The sequence below is a fragment of the Phocoena sinus genome, chromosome 6 (assembly GCF_008692025.1).
Source record: "Phocoena sinus isolate mPhoSin1 chromosome 6, mPhoSin1.pri, whole genome shotgun sequence".
Lineage (NCBI taxonomy): Eukaryota > Metazoa > Chordata > Mammalia > Artiodactyla > Phocoenidae > Phocoena > Phocoena sinus.
Window position 1 is genome coordinate 89,351,509 of NC_045768.1, and position 15,629 is coordinate 89,367,137.

The following is a 15,629-nucleotide window of genomic DNA, read 5'->3' on the forward strand; positions in this document are numbered from 1 at the left end:
TTCTGTAGGACAGACTCTAGGTCCATCCACCTCACTACATATAACTCAATTTCATTTCTATTTTTAAATAGATTTTATCTATCTATCTATCTACTTATCTATCTTTCCATTTACTTTTGGCTGTGTTGGGTCTTCATTGCTGCGTGTGGGCTTTCTTTAGTTACGGCTAGTGGGGGTTACTCTTTGTTGTGGTGTGCAGGCTTCTCTCATTGTGATGATGGCTTCTCCTGTTGTGGAGCACAGGCTCTAGAGTGCAGGCTCAGTAGTCGTGGTGCACAGGCTTAGTTGTTCAGAGGATCTTCCCAGATCAGGGCTCGAACCCATGTCCCCTGCATTGGCAGGCGTATTCTTAACCACTGCGCCACCAAGGAAGCTCCTCAATTTCATTTATTTTTATGGCTGAGTAATATTCCATTATATATATGTGCCATATATATGTGCCATATCTTTATCCATTCATCTGTTGATGGACAAGTAGGTTGATTCCATGTCCTGGCTATTGTAAATAGTACTACAATGAATATTGGGGTACATGTGTCCTTTTGAACTATGGTTTTTCTCAGGGTATATGCCCAGTAGTGGGAATGCTGGTTCATATGGTAGTTCTACTTTTAGTGTTTAAAGGAACCTCCATACTGTCCTCCACAGTGGCTGTATCAAGTTACATTCCCACCAACAATGCAAGAGGGTTTCCATTTCTCCACACCCTTTCCAGCATTCATTATTTGTAGATTTTTTGATGATGGCCATTCTGACCAGTGTGAGGGTGATACCTCATTGTGGTTTTGATTTGCATTTCTCTAATGATTAGTGATGTTAAGCATCTTTTCACGTGTTTGTTGGCAATCTGTATATCTTCTTTGGAGAAATGTCTATTTAGGTCTTCTGCCCATTTTTGGATTCAGTTATTCTTTTCTTTGAGATTGAGCTGCATGAGCTGCTTGTATATTTTGGAGATTAATCCTTTGTCTGTTGCGTTGTTTGCAAATATTTTCTCCCATTCTGCTGGTTGACATTCCATCTTGTTTATTGTATCATTTGACGTGCAAAACCTTTTAAGTTTCATTAGGTCCCATTTGTTTATTTTTGTTTTTATTTCCATTTTTCTAGGAGGTAGGTCAAAAAGGATCTTGCTGTGATTTATGTCATAGAGTGTTCTGCCTATGTTTTCCTCTAAGAAGAAAATACTGTCTGGCCTTACATTTAGGTTATACTGTCTGGCCTTACATTTATGTCTTTAATCCATTTTGAGTTTATTTTGGGGTATGGTGTTAAGTGATTTAATTTCATTCTTTTACATGTAGCTGTCCAGTTTTCTCAGCATCACTTATTGAAGAGGCTGTCTTTTCTCCATTCTCTTGCCACCTTTATCAAAGATAAAGTGACCAGATGCACGTGGATTAATCTCTGGGCTTTCTATCCTGTTCCATTCATCTATATGTCTGTTTTTGTGCCAGTACCATACTGTCTTGATTACTGTAGCTTTGTAGTATAGTCTGAAGTCCAGGAACCTGATTCCTCTAGCTGCATTTTTCTTTCTCAGGATTGCTTTGGCTATTTGGGGTCTTTTGTGTTTCCATACAAATTGTGAAATTTTTTGTTCTAGTTCTGTGAGAAATGCCATTAGTAGTTTGATAGGGATTGCATTGAATCTGTAGCTTGCTTTGGGTAGTAGAGTCATTTTCACAATGTTGATTCTTCCAATCCAAGAACATGATATATCTCTCCATCTATTTGTATCATCTTTAATTTCTTTCATCAGTGTCTTATAGTTTTCTGCGTACAGGTCTTTTATCTCCTTAGGTAGGTTTATTCCTAGGTATTTTACTCTTTTTGTTGCAATGGTAAAGGGAAATCTTTCCTTAATTTTTTTTAGATTTTTCATCATTAGTGTATAGGAATGCAAGAGATTTCTGTACATTAATTTTGTATCCTGCTACTCTACCAAATTCATTGATTGGTTCTAGTAGTTTTCTGGTAGCATCTTTAGGATTCTCTATGTATATTATCATGTCATCTGCAAACAGTGACAATTTTACTTCTTCTTTTCTTATTTGGATTCCTTTTAATTCTTTTTCTTCTCTGATTGCTGTGGCTAAAACCTCCAAAACTATATTGAATAATAGTGGTGAGAGTGGTCAACCATGTCTTTTTCCTGACCCTAGAGGAAATGGTTTCAGTTTTTCACCATTGAGAATGATATTGGCTGCAGGTTTGCCATATACGGCCTTTATTATGCTGAGGTAAGTTCCCTCTATGCTTACTTTCTGAGGGGTGTTTTATCATAAATCGGTGTTGAATTTTGTCAAAACCTTTTTCTGCATCTATTGAGATTGTCATATGGTTTTTATCCTTCAATTTGTTAATATGGTGTGTCACATTGAATAATTTGCGTATTTTGAAGAATCCTTGCATTCCTGGAATAAACCCCACTTGATCATGGTGTATGATCCTTTTAATGTGCTTTTGGATTCTGTTTGCTAGTATTTTGTTGGGGATTTTTGCATCTATGTTCACCAGAGATCTTGGCCTGCAGTTTTCTCTTTTTTTGACATCCTTGTCTGGTTTTGGTATCAGGGTGATGGTGGCCTCATAGAATGAGTTTGGGAGTGTTCCTCCCTCTGCTATATTTTGCAAGAGTTGGAGAAGGATATGTGTTAGCTCTTCTCTAAATGTTTGTTAGAATTCACCTGGGAAGCCATCTGGCCTGGGCTTTTGTTTGTTGGAAGATTTTTAATCACAGTTTCAGTTTCAGTGCTTGTGACTGGTCTGTTTATATTCTCTATTTCTTCTTGGTCCAGTCTCTGAAGGTTGTACTTTTCTGAGAATTTGTTCATTTCTTCCAGGTTGTCCATTTACTGGCATTTAGTTGTGTGTAGGAGTCTCTCATGATCGTTTGTTTTTCTGCAGTGTCAGTTGTTTCTTCTACTTTTTCATTTCTAATTCTGTTGATTTGAGTCTTCTCCCTATTTTTCTTGATGAGTCTGGCTAATGGTTTATTCGTTTTGTTTATCTTTTCAAAGAACCAGCTTTTAGTTTTATTGATCTTTGCTATTGCTTCCTTCACTTCTTTTTCATTTGTTTCTGATCTGATCTTTATGATTTCTTTCCTTATGCTAAGTTTGAGTTTTTGTTTTTGTTTTTTATGCTGTTGTTCTTTCTCTAATTTGTTTAGGTGTAATGTTAGGCTGTTTATTTGAGATTTTTCTTGTTTCTTCAGGTAGGATTATATTGCTATAAACTTCCCTCTTAGAACTCTTTTGCTGCATCCCATAGGTTTTGGGTCTTCATGTTTTCATTGTGATTTGTTAGTAAGTGTTCTTTATTTCCCCTTTGTTTTCTTCAGAGAACTCTTGGTTATTTAGTATCATACTGTTTAGTCTCCATGTGTTTGTATTTTTTACAGTTTTTTTCCTGTAATTGATATCTAGTCTTATAGCGTTCTGGTCAGAAAAGATACTTGATCTAATTTCAATTTTCTTAAATTTACCAAGGCTTGATTTGTGACCCAAGGTATGGTCTATCCTGGAGAATGTTCCATGAGCACTTGAGAGAAAGTGTATTCTGCTGTTTTGGGGTGGAATGTCCTATAAATATAAATTAAGTCCATCTTGTTTACTCTGTCATTTAAAGCTTGTGTTTCCTTATTTATTTTCATTTTGGATGATCTGTCCATTGTTGAGGTGGGTTGTTATAGTCTCCTACTATTATCGTTTAGCTGTCGATTTCCCCTTTTATGGCTGTTAGCATTTGCCTTATGTAATGATATGCTCCTCTGTTGGGTGTATAAATATTTACAATGGTTATATCTTCTTCTTGGATTGATCCCTTGATCATATGCAGTGTCCTTGTTTGTCTCTTGTAATAGTCTTTATTTTAAAGTCTATTTTGTCTGCTATGAGAATTGCTACTCCAGCTTTCTTTTGATTTCCACCTGCATGGAATATCTTTTTCCATCCCCTCACTTTCAGTCTGTATGTTTCCTTAGGTCTGAAGTGGGTCTTTTCTAGACAGTATATGTACGGGTCTTGTTTTTGTATCCATTCAGCCAGTCTATGTCTTTTGGTTGAAGCATTTAATGCATTTACATTTAAGGTAATTTTCAATATGTATGTTGCTATTACCATTTTCTTAATTGTTTTGAGTTTGTAATTCTTTTCCTTCTCTTGTGTTTCCTGCCTGGAGAAGTTCCTGTAGGATTTGTTGTAAAGCTGGTTTTGTGGTGCTGAATTATTTTAACTTTTGGTTATCTGTAAAGTTTTTAATTTCTCCATCGAATCTGAATGAGATCCTTGCTGGGTAGAGTAATCTTGTTTGTAAGTTTTTCCCTTTCATCACTTTAAATACGTTCAGCCACTCCCTTCTGGCTTGCAGAGTTTATGCTGAAAAATCAGCTCTTAACCTTATGGTGAGTCCCTGTACATTATTTTTTGCTTTTCCTTTGCTGCTTTTAACATTTTTTCTTTGTATTTAATTTTTGATAGTTATATTAATATGTGTCTTGGTGTGTTTCTCTGTGGGTTTATCCTGTATGGTACTCCCTGTGCTTCCTGGACTTGATTGACTATTTCCTTTCCCATGTTAGGGAAGTTTTTGTCTATAATCTCTTAAAATATTTTCTCAAACCATTTCTTTTTCTCTTCTTCTTCTGGGACCCCTATAATTCAAATGTTGGTGCATTTAATGTTTTCCCAGAGGTTTCTGAACCTGTCCTCAATTCTTTATATTCTTTTTTCTTTATTCTGCTCCCTGGCAGTTATTTCCACCATTTTATCTTCCAGGACACTTATCAGTTCTTCTGCCTCAGTTATTCAGGTATTGGTTCCTTCTAGAGTTTTTATTTTTATATATACAGCAGGTTCTTATTAGTCATCAATTTTATACACATCAGTGTATACATGTCAATCCCAATCGCCCAGTTCATCGCACCACCACCCCAACCACCCCGCGGCTTTCCCCCCTTGCTGTCCATACGTTTGGTCTCTATATCTGTGTCTCAATTTCTGCCCTAAAAACCAGTTCATCTGTACCATTTTTCTAGGTTCTACATATATGCATTAATATATGATATTTTTTTTCTCTTTCTGACTTACCTCACTTTGTATGACAGTCTCTAGATCCATCCACATCTCAACAAATGCCCCAATTTCGTTCCTTTTTATGGCTGAGTAATATTCCCTTGTATATATGTACCACATCTTCTTTATCCATTCATCTGTCAATGGGCATTTAGGTTGCCTCCTTGACTTGGCTTTTGTAAATAGTGCTGGAATGAACATTGGGGTGCATGTGTCTTTTTGAATTGTGGTTTTCTCTAGGTATATGCCCAGTAGTGGGATTGCTGGATCATATGGTAATTCTATTTTTAGTTTTCTAAGGAATCTCCATACTGTTTTCCATAGTGGCTGTATTAGTTTACATTCCCACCAACAGTGCAACAGGTTTCCCTTTGCTCCACAGCCTCTCCAGAATTTGTTGTTTGTAGATTTTCTGATGATGCCCATTCTAACTGGTGTGAGGTGATACCTCATTGTGGTTTTGATTTGCATTTCTCTAATGATTAGTGATGTTGAGCAGCTTTTCATGTGCTTCTTGGCCATCTGTATGCCTTCTTGGGAGAAATGTCTATTTAGGTCTTCTGCCCATTTTTGGGTTGGATTTTTTTTTAATATCGAGCTGCATGAGTTGTTTATACATTTTGGAGATTAATCCTTTGCCCGTTAACTCATTTGCAAATATTTTCTCCCATTCTGAGGGTTGTCTTTTCACCTTCTTTATGGATTCCTTTGCTGTGCAAAAGCTTTTAAGCTTCATTAGGTCCCAGTTGTTTATTTTTGTTTTTATTTCCATTACTCTAGGAAGTGGATCAAAAAAGATCTTGCTGTGATTTATGTCAAAGCGTGTTCTTCCTATGTTTTCCTCTAAGAGTTTCATAGTGTCCGGTCTTACATTTAGGTCTCTAATCTATTTTGAGTTTATTTTTGTGTATGGTGCTATGGAGTGTTCTAATTTCATTCTTTTACGTGTAGCTGTCCAGTTTTCCCAGCACCACTTTTTGAAGAGACTGTCTTTTCTCCATTGTATATCCTTGCCTCCTTTGTCATAGATTAGTTGACCATAGGTGCTTCGGTTTACCTCTTGGCTTTCTATCTTGTTCCATTGATCTATGTTTCTGTTTTTGTGCCAGTACCATATTGTCTCCATGACTGTAGCTCTGTAGTATAGTCTGAAGTCAGGGAGTCTGATTCCTCCAGCTCCGTTTTTTCCCCTCAAGACTGCTTTGGCTATTCGGGGTTTTTTTTTGTCTCCATACAAATTTTAAGATTTTTTGTTCTATTTCTGTAAAAAATGCCATTGGTAATTTGGTAGGCATTATATTGCATCTGTAGTTTGCTTTGGGTATTATAGTCATTTTCACAATATTGATTCTTCCAATCCAAGAACATGGAATACCTCTCCATCTGTTGGTATCATCTTTAATTTATTTCTTCAGTGTCTTATAGTTTTCTGCATACAGGTCTTTTGTTTCCCTAAGTAGGTTTATTCCTAAGTATTTTCTTCTTTTTGTTGTAATGGTAAATGGGAATGTTTCCTTAGTTTCTCTTTCAGATATTTCAATGTTAGTGTATAGGAATGCAAGAGATTTCTTTGCGTTAATTTTGTATCCTGCAACTTTAGCAAATTCATTGATCAACTCTAGTAGTTTTCTGGTGGCATCTTTAGGAATCGCTATGTATAGTATCATGTCATCTGTAAACAGTGACAGTTTTACTTCTTCTTTTCCAATTTGTATTCCTTTTATCTTTTTTTCTTCTCTGATTGCTGAGACTAGGACTTCCAACACTATGTTGAATAATAGCGGTGAGAGTGGACATCCTTGTCTTGTTGCTGGTCTTATAAGAAATTCTTTCAGTTTTTCACAATTGAGAATGATATTGGCTGTGGGTTTGCTGTATATGGCCTGTATTATGTTGAGGTAAGTTCCCTCTATGCCCACTTTCCAGAGAATTTTTATCATAAATTGGTGTTGAATTTTGTCAAAACATTTTTCTGCATTCATTGAGATGACCATATGGTTTTTATTCTTCAATTTGTTAATATAAGTTATCACGTTGATTGATTTGCATATATTGAAGAATCATTGCATCCCTGGGATAAATCCCACTTGATCATGGTGTATGATCCTTTTAATGTGGTGTTAGATTCTGTTTGCTAGTATTTTGTTGAGGATTTTTGCATTTATATTCATCAGTGATATTGGTCTGTAATTTTCTTTTTTTGTATCTTTGTCTGGTTTTGGTATCAGGGTGATGGTGGCCTCATAGAATGAGTTTGGGAGTGTTCCTTTCTCCTCAATTTTTTGGAAGAGTTTGGAAGGATTGGTGTTTGCTATTCTCTAAATGTTTGACAGAATTCATCTGTGAAGCCATCTGGTCCAGGACCTTTGTTTGTTGGAAGATTTTTAATCACAGTTTCAACTTCATTACTTGTGATTTGTCTGTTCATATTTTCTATTTCTTCCTGGTTCAGCCTTGGAAGATTATACCTTTCTAACAATTTGTCCATTTCTTCCAGGTTGTCCATTTTTTTGGCATAGGGTTGCTTGTAGTCGTCTTTTAGGATGCTTTGTATTTCTGCAGTGACTGTTGTAACTTCTCCTTTTTCATTTGTAATTTTATTGATTTGAGTCCTGTCCCTCATTTTCTTGATGAGTCTGGCTAATGGTTTAGCAATTTTGTTTATCTTCTCAAAGAACTAGGTTTTAGTTTTATTGATCTTTGCTATCGTTTTCTTTGTTTCTATTTCATTCATTTCCACTCTGATCTTTATAATTTCTTTCCTTCTACTAACTTTGGGTTTTGTTTGTTCTTCTTTCTCTAGTTCCTTTAGGTGTAAGGTTAGATTATTTATTTGAGATTTTTCGTGTTTCTGGAGGTAGGCTTGTATAGCTATAAACTTCCCTCTTAGGACTGCTTTTGCTGATTCCCATAGGTTTTCGATTGTCATGTTTTCATTGTCTTTTGTCTCTTGGTATTTTTTGATTTCCTCTTTAATTTCTTCAGTGATCCTTTGGTTATTTAGTAACGTAGTGTTTAGCTTCCACATGTTTGTGTTTTTCACTTATTTTCCCCTGTTATTCATTTGTAATCTCATAGCATTGTGGTCAGAAAAGATGCTTGATATGATTTCAATTTTCTTAAGATTACTGAGGCTTTGTTTGTGACCCAACATGTGATCTATCCTGGAGAATGTTCCGTGTGCACTTGAGAAGAAAGTGTAATCTCCTGTTTTAGGATGGAATGTCCTATAAATATCAATTAAATCTATCTGGTCTATTGTGTCATTTAAAGTTTCTGTTTCCTTATTTATTTTTATTTTGGATGGTCTGTCCATTGCTGTAAGTGAGGTGTTAAAGTCCTCCAGTATTATGGTATTACTCTTGATTTCCTCTTTTACAGCTGTTAGCAGTTGCCTTATGTATTGAGGTGTTCCTATGTTGGGTGCATATATATTTATAATTGTTATATCTTCTTCTTGGAATGATCCCTTGATCATTATGTAGTGTCCTTCCTTGTCTCTTGTAACATTCTTTATTTTAAAGTCCATTTTATCTGATAGTATTGCTACCCAGCTTTCTATTTCCATTGCATGGAATATCTTTTTCCATCCCCTCACTTTCAGTCTGTATGTGTCCCCAGGTCTGAAGTGGGTCTCTTGTAGACAGCATATATATAGGTCTTGCTTTTGTATCCATTCAGCGAGCCTGTGTCTTTTGGTTGGAGCGTTTAATCCATTCACGTTTAAGGTAAGTATCAATATGTATGTTCCTATGACCATTTTCTTAATTGTTTTCAGTCTGTTTTTGTAGCTCCTTTACTTCCCTTGTGTTTCCCACTTAGAGAAGTTCCTTTAGCATTTGTTGTAGAGCTGGTTTGCTGGTGCTGAATTCTCTTAGCTTTTGCTTGTCTGTAAAGCTTTTGATTTCTCCATCGAATCTGAATGAGATCCTTGCTGGGTAGAGTAATCTTGGTTGTAGGTTTCTTCCTGGTTCAGTCTTGGAAGGTTATACCTTTCTAAGAATTTTTCCATTTCTTCCAGGTTGTCCATTTTATTGGCATAGGGTTGCTTGTAGTTGTTCCTCCCTTTCATCAGTTTAAGTATATCATGCCACTCCCATCTCGTTTGCAGAGTTTCTGCTGAGAAGTCAGCTGTTAACCTTATGCGAGTTCCCTTGTATGTTATTGGTCGTTTTTCCCTTGCTGCTTTCAATAATTTTTCTTTGTCTTTAATATTTGCCAGTTTGATTACCATGTGTCTTAGCATGTTTCTCCTTGGGTTCATCCTGTATGGGACTCTCTGCACTTCCTGGACTTGGGTGGCTATTTCCTTTCCCATGTTAGGGAAGTTTTCGACTATAATCTCTTCAAATATTTTCTCGGGTCCTTTTTCTCTCTGTTCTCCTTCTGGGACCCCTATAATGCGAATGTTCTTGCATTTACTGTTGTCCCAGAGGTCTCTTAGGCTGTCTTCATTTCTTTTCATTCTTTTTTCTTTAGTCTGTTCTGCAGCAGTGAATTCCACCATTCTGTCTTCCAGGTCACTTATCCGTTCTTCTGCATCAGTTATTCTGCTATTGATTCCTTGTTGTGTAGTTTTCATTTCAGTTATTTTATTGTTCGTCTCTGTTTGTTTTTTCTTTAATTCTTCTATGTCTTGGTTAAACATTTCTTGCATCTTCTCAATCTTTTCCTCCATTGTTTTTCCGAGGTCCTGGATCATCTTCACTATCATTATTCTGAATTCTTTTTATGGAAGATTGCCTATGTCTACTTCAGTTAGTTGTTTTTCTGAGGTTTTATCTTGTTCCTTCATCTGGTACATTGCCCTCTGCCTTTTCATCTTGCCTATCTTTCTGTGAATGTGGTTTTTGTTCCACAGGCTGCAGGATTGTAGTTCTTCTTGCTTCAGCTGTCTGTCCTCTCTAGAGTATTTTTAATTTCAGCAACTGTGTTATTCATCACTGTTTGTTTGCTCTTTAGTTCTTTTAGATCCTTGTTCAATGTTTCTTGTATTTTCTCCATTCTGTTTTGAAGATTTGGGATCCTCTTTACTATCATTACTTTGAATTCTTTTTCAGGTAGGTTGCCTATTTCGTCTTCATTTATTTCATCTTGTAGGTTTTTACCCTGATACTTCATCTGTAACATATTTTTTTGTCATTTGTTTTTTTAATTTTTGATGGGTGGTGCTATAGTCCTGTCTTATTGGGTGTTTGGCCTGAGACATCCAGCACTGGAGTTTGCAGGCAGTTGGCTAGAGCCAGGTCTTGGTGCTGAGATGAGGATCTCTGGGACTTCTCACTCCAATTGATATTTCCCTGGGTCTGAGGTTCTCTGTTAGTCCAGCAGTTTGGACTCAGAGCTCCCACCATAGGAGCTCGGGTCCGACCTCCAGTCTGGGAACCAAGATCCTGCAAGCTTCGTGGCATGGTTAAAAAATAATAATAATAAAAAATAAAAGAAAGTAAGAAAGAAAAAATGGAGCAGTACAATATTAAAGAATAAAAAACAAAATAATATTAGAAAGATAAAAAATATATTCAGAAAAATAAAACTATAATTGAAACAAGTGCAACAATGTAAAATAAAACCACAAGAGAAAAAAGAAAGAAAAGGAAAAGGTGGAGGGGGGGCGTGTGGGGGACAGGAACAAACCAAAAGGAGAGAACAATAACAAAGTATAAAGAATAAAGTAAAATTAGAAAAATAAAAGATTTATTAGGAAAAATAATAATGTAAAAGAATTAACAACAATGAACCAACAAGGTAAAATGGAACCTCAATCTAAAAGGAGAAAAAAGAAGAAGAAAAATTTTAAAAAGCCTTGGCCACGGGGGCGGAGTTTAGCTGGGGGTCAACTTAGACAGGGGCGGGGTTTAGGGTCGGGTGGGATCTAGGCAGGTGGGGGGGTGACGTTTGATCATGGGGCAGGGCCTAGGCGGGGCGACATTCAAGTATGTGGCAGGGCCTCTGCTTAGGACCTGCGGAGAAGGGGAGAGGCAGCATATAGAAAGGACGGCCTCTGGAGTGTGGAATTCCAGAGTTTGGATGTAGGACCCTGGGTGGGAGTGTAGGGGCGGGTCTCGGGTTCTGCACAGCAGGAGGGTGGCTCCGAAGGCAGAGGATTAGGCCTGGGAGCCCAACAGGCTTCCTGGTGCCTAAGTGGACAGGGAAAGCACTGTCTGCGTTCCCTTCCGTTTCTTCACACCCCTCCCCCACTGTCTTCTCCAGGGTCTTCCGTGGCCTATGGACTCCTAACCGTGGGTGGGTCCCGCTGGGTGTAGGAACTCCTCTTCTCCCCCAGCCACTCCGCAGTGGTGCTAGTCCCAGAGGTCCACCTTTACTTTTGCTCCCCCTTCCCCCTCTTCCATTCCCTCAGGACCCCTGCTGCTGGAGGGGGCCTAGGTGGGCAAGGGATCAGACCCGGGATCTCCACAGGTTCCTGGAGGACCAAGTGGACAGGAAAAACCTGGCCACACTCCCTTTTGATCCTCTACTCTCCCAGTGGTTCCCCAATTTCCTGCTTTGGCATAGGATCCCTTCCCCTCCCCAGCTGCCCCTCAGGGGCGCCAGTCCCGTTGCATCTCCACTTCTCCACCCCACTCACTCCCCCCATGCCACAGGTCCTACCAGGTTGCTGGGAGTTCCTCCTGTCCCCTAGGTGTCCATGGTCCCCCACTGGTGCCTAGTAGTTGCCCTAGTTGTGAGGAGATGCGAATTCCATGTCCTCCTAGTGTGCCATCTTGACTCCGCCCCACATTATCTTTTAATCAATAAATTCCAGTATGTTCCAAGGTTCCCCCCAAAATGTTGTATCATTATGACACAAATATGACACCATCACAGATAAACTTTCCTCCCAAGGTTTTGAATATATTTTTTTCTTTGAAAATGGGAATACATCTATCTTTAATTATAAAATAAATGTTCATTGAAAAAATAAATTTCAAGACAGGCAGAAAAGTATGAAGAATACTTTTAAAATATATATATTTTATATATATAAAATATATAAAATTTAAAATATATTAATGTGCTTTATATTGTCCAAGACATTTTTCTACAAATATTTTTTCAAACATAAGCTTAATTTTAAATAAGATCATATAACATACTGTTTCATAACCTATTTGTTATTTAACATAACATGGACAGGTTTGAATAGCAAAACCACAAACTTAGTCACCTAGAACAACACTTATTTATTATCTCACAGTTTTTTGTTGCCAGGCTATAATCAGGTGTTGGCTAGGACTGCAGTCTCATCAGAGGCTTGACCAGGGAAAGATTTGCTTCCAAGCTCCCTCAGGTTATTGGCAGGATTCATCTCTTTACAGCTCTAGACTGTGGCTCTGTTTTCTTGCTGACTGTCAGCAGTGGGCTGCTCTCAGCTCCTAGAGTTATATCAAATATCCACCCTCAGTTCCTTGCCATGTGGTTCTCTCCATTGACCCTCTTACAACCTGGAAGCTTCTTCAAAGCCAGCAAAAGAGAGAGAATCATTATCATTTTAATGGTAGCATAATATTCTACTGTACAAATGTCACGTAATTTAACTACCCTCTATAGATATAAGGTTGTTTCAAATTTTTCTTTATTATAAACAATACTACAATACATCTTTGTGACTTCTCTGGTTACTTCCTTAGGATAATGCCCAGAAGTGGAATTGCTGAGTCAAATGGTATGCCCTTTTTAAAACTATTTAAATATTACAAAATAGCCATCCAGAAAACTAATCCCATCATACTTCCAGTAAGAATGTATGAGAGTGCTGGTTCGTGCACATACTTGCCAACACTGGCCTTATCCATAAATTTAAGCTTTGTTAATCTAATGGTGAAAAGTTATATTTCATTGTTTTAATTTGTATTTATTTGATCGGTAAGATGAAACATGTTTATATGTTTACTGGACATTGTGTTTTATGAATTGTCCTTTCATGACTTTTGCCCGTTTTTCAATTGTGAAACACTATATGTTAAGTTCTCTTTGTGGACTGCAAATATTTCTCCTAATTCATGTTTGTTAATACTTGGGGGAATTGTTGGCCATATGAAAGTTTTAAACTTTTTTCAGAAATCAGTTCTATTGGTCATTTTCTTAATGCTTTTGCCTTTGATGTCATACTTAGAAATAACTTTCCCATCTGAGAAGTGTAAAACTTTTCACACATTTGTGGTTCTAAAATTCTTATAGTTTTATATCTCATTTAACTTTTAATTGTTCTGGAATTATTGTGTTGTAAGATTGATTAATTGTGACAACCATGACAAGTGTGTGGGGTTTTTTTTCTTGAGTTATTCTATGAAAGTTTATTATTATTATTATTATTATTATTATTTTTTTGCGGTGCGCAGGCCTCTCACTGTTGTGGCCTCTCCCGCTGCGGAGCACAGGCTCCAGACGCGCAGGCTCAGCAGCCATGGCTCATGGGCCCAGCCGCTCTGCGGAATGTGGGATCTTCCCAGACTGGGGCACGAACCCATGTCCAGTGCATCGGCAGGCGGACTCTCAACCACTGCGCCACCAGGGAAGCCCTCTTGAGTTATTCTAGATGGGCAACTCTAGAGCTATTTTAAAAACGAGTCACTTGTTACTATAGATTTGCAGGAAATAGAGAACAAATCAGCACTGTGGAATGTTTTCTTCATCATGTGCTTCTCTGAGTGCTTTTATTTCCAGTAATATCCACTTTTTCCTGAAGTTTGATGGAACTGTGTCACTTGTGCTGTAATAACACTGTATAAGAGGATGTACTTAGTGATGAAATTGACAACAGGGAATAAATTAAGAGGACCTAGGACAAGGACCAAACCACAAAAGCCCTTAATTAAGAGGTCAGGATGATCTTGCCACAACACAATTACTTTCAAAAGTAATAATGTTGAGGCCAAGGGCACTGAGGCTTCTGTTGAGAAAGTGGAGTTATTCATCACTACAAGTGGGAAACCAAAGATAGTCGGGTAGCAGTGGGAGATTAGGCCTGGCTGGAGTGTAAAGCAAGTCTCTTAGGTACATTCTTCTGCCCCAGTGAGATTCAAAGAAAACTGATTCAAAAGGAATTTTGGTGACCAGAAAGCCAAAGTGGCTTTTGTGAGCTTTGATGTCTCTTAAATGAATGAATGTGTGAAATGAAGAAGCAAAAGCAGATATGAGATTCAAATGCTGTGACTTCTTGGCCTGCAATTCCCAACACTTAGCACAGAGCCTGGCTCAATGTGGGTTCTCAATCAATGTTAATTTCCTCTGAGCCATCCTCTTGCTTGTCTCAACATCTGTCACTTAGCACAGTGACTGTCATATTATTGAGCACTTAGTGAATGTTTATGGAATAAATGATTGCAGGGTTTGAAGAAATAAATGTGTAGGTATCCAAGAGGAAGTTTAGTCACATACCAACAATTATAGTAGCCAATTTATGAAGTGCCAATTTCTAAACTAAGTGCTTTGCACACTTAGTTCATTTAATGTTCGTGATAGCCTCATGATATAAATATTATTATAATTCCAATTTTACATGTGAAGAAACAGAAGATCAGAGAGGAACCAAAGTTATCCAACTAAGTGGAGGAATCAAGGTCTAAAACCCTGAGCTGTCTACATTACAAAGCCCAAGTATTTTCGCAGTTTCCTTTATAGCCTCTAAAATGCTCACAAATCAGTATGGTGAGAAAACTCTAATCATTGTATAGGCATGTACACTCCCAAGGCATTTCATGGGGGTGTTTATCTTCCAAAATGGACAAGACCCACACCCAAAGATTGTGCAAGACCACACTAGCCAGAGAGAGCTCATTAACCTTCCAAATTCCTTCAACTCAGCTCCCCAGGGAAGAAAGAAAACAGATGGTCAACGTGCTGTTCACTTCCTCAGCTGCACGACTATTTCTAAAGACATTTAACTTGACAGGCTGGTTGGACTTTCTAGTGGCTGTGGGAGCTGGAGCATTCACGTTTAGCTTGAGCCTTCACACCTGCTTATTAAATCTGTTCAAAAGGCAGCCACCAGGCCAATAAAGTGGGAAACAGTTTACTAGAAAGAGCGGTGAGAAGGAAATAGGAGATCTGGGTCCAGCTCACTGTTTATTATCATTATTATTACTTTCATTATAAATTTGTTCATTCAGCAAATGCTTTTTGAAATGTCTGTTATATGCCAGACTGTGCTCTAGTCTAGGAATTTAGCAAGAGAGGGTTGAGGGAGACACATCACATAATGATTTCTTCTGCTGAAGGGGAAAACATATATGTAACCGTCATTATTAAGCAAGTTACATCCTGGTCTATGTGCTCCTTTTTCAGAAAGTAAGCCACACCTGAAGGAAGGGAAAATGGGGCTCCTACAAATGAGTGTGCTGACTTACTTTCAATGTTTCTTTCAGATAATAGACAACCTTGCCCCTTGGTGTTCTATAAGAGAGTTATAATTAGATGTTATCATAACTCATAATTTCTGCCCTAAGGAACATTGGAGAGTGGGGAGGTATAGACAAGCTGTCTTCCCTGCTGAAACATTTGCGTGGCCATCTCTGCTGTGCCTACCTCCTTCTGAGTTAGGCCCCGACT